A 1,988-nucleotide genomic window follows, 5' to 3' on the forward strand; every position below is an offset into this window, starting at 1 on the left:
TTTTTGAGACAGGGTCTCCCTGTAGCCCCAGCTGTCCTGGAACTCACTATGTAGACCAGGCTGGCCTTGAACTCACAGAGATCCACCTGCCTCTGCCTCCTGAGTGCTGGGATTAAAGGTGTGCGCCACCACACCCGGCTGATTCAACATCTTTGCGGCCCCCTTTCTTGATTCTACCATTATTTTCCTACTAAGTTCAAGAGCTTTATTTTATAACTTTGAGGGATTAGGCTGGATCAATTAGTCATCATCTTAACACTGAACTCCAAATGGCAAATAAATAAATTTAAATGGAAAATATATACTCATGGTTCCAGGTATATTAAAAAAATGCCCTTTCAAAACACACATGGGCAGACGATGGATGTGTTTGAGATTTTCAAGTTCTGGTGACTTGCAGTGTTTTAGCATGTCTCTGCATAAATTCACGGTTGTCACTCACCAGGCTCAGCAGGCATGGGTCCCCGAAATGCCACTTCCTTTCCAGTTCTTTAGGTCATCTGAAAAACGAGGTTGGGATTAGACAGTTTCCCAAATGGCTTTTTTTGTTATTGTTTTTGGTTTGTGAGACATGGTCTCACCATGTAGCCCCTACTGGCCTGGAATCATGCAGACCATCCCAGGCTAGCCTATGGTGATCCGCCTGCCTCTGCCTCCCGAGCACTGGGACTAAAGGCCTGTGCCACCTTGCCTGATACCCCAAATTGCTTTCTATGCCAATGTTTTGCCATTTTATTGGACACAGCCTTTCAAGTCTTATGTAACTTATTCTAACTGTTGGATACAGACGCAGTTGTTTGCGGGGTGCTACAATGCAGTCACTGTGAACTCTCTAAGACATCTTAGGAATAGGGGAATGGAGCTATGGGCTCAGTGATTAAGAGTGGTTGCTGCCCTCGTAGAGGACCCAAGCTGTGCACACATCTGGTAGTTCACGACCACCCATAACTCCAGCTCCAGGGGATCTAACACCTTCTTCTGGCCTTCATGGACACATGCATACATGCACAAGCACACACATGGGTATACATAAAATACAAATAAAATCTTAAGAGAGAGAGAGAAAGAGAAAGAGGCATTTTAGGACCTCTGAGGTGCCACCCTAATTACCAAGTTCATCATTAGAGATGCTGGACGCTCTGATTTTGGCGAGAGGGACCCACTGTCGTGTCTGATGTTTTCTGCCCTGCTCTCACTCCAGGTTTTCCTGTAATTTGTTGATTTTCATTTGTCAACAGCATGACCTTTAACTTTGCCTTCAGAACGCTCATATCCCATGAGCTCCCATTTCCTCTAAATTTGATTTCATTTCTAGTTTTATTTTAAACGCAACATTATGAATATTAAGGTGTCATTAAATGTGCATTCTAACTTCCAGGGATAGAACAGTATCCTAGATCTTTAGTCATTCTGTGACTCCTGAACTGACAAAGCTAAACATCAAAACAAGTGCCTAGTAAAAGTGAGGTATGGCAAAACTGCCTGCCCTAGTCAGTGGAAGCCCACACCCACACAGGGTTGGAGGTAGGGCAGATATTTCTCATCATATATCCAAAGCCTCAGGAGTTTACCCAAGCAATTCTACTTTTACGAGTATGCCCTGAGGAAATAATTAAAGTAGGGAAAGAGACAGGAATCCTACAGTATTTATAAAAGTGAAAAATGTAAACAAATTAAATACTCATGAACAGTGGCTTGGACTGAGCCAACTGAGACACAGCAGAGTAGTTAAATATTAAAATTATATTATAAAATGTATAAGATCACAGAGAGCATGCTCATTCTAAGAAATGGAAAATGGCTGTAAAGTGACGTGTCTGGTAGGATTTTCTTTCTTGCATAAGTGTGTGGTAGATATGTGCCAACATGCTTGGAGGTGCATGGGCCAGGGTGCTGTTAGCACTCCAGGTGGAAAGGGATATTAATCAGTAAGCACTGCATCATCTTCAACGGTCAGAGTTTTGCACTGATTATGTTAACAATAGAGT

At 42.8% G+C, this 1,988-nt stretch overlaps 1 protein-coding gene across 1 annotated transcript in view; it reads right to left on the minus strand.

Moving 5' to 3' along the window:
* Positions 1–500, minus strand: part of Rarb (retinoic acid receptor beta) — a 460,578-nt gene extending 460,078 nt beyond the window's left edge. The window contains exon 1 of the mRNA XM_008833143.3: positions 443–500. The gene's annotated coding sequence lies outside the window, so the exon portion shown is untranslated. The remainder of the gene's footprint in view (positions 1–442) is intronic.
* Positions 501–1,988: the final 1,488 nt, after the last annotated feature.

This window comes from Nannospalax galili, unplaced genomic scaffold (assembly GCF_000622305.1).
Source record: "Nannospalax galili isolate Female #2095 unplaced genomic scaffold, S.galili_v1.0 scaffold215, whole genome shotgun sequence".
Taxonomy (NCBI): Eukaryota; Metazoa; Chordata; class Mammalia; order Rodentia; family Spalacidae; genus Nannospalax; species Nannospalax galili.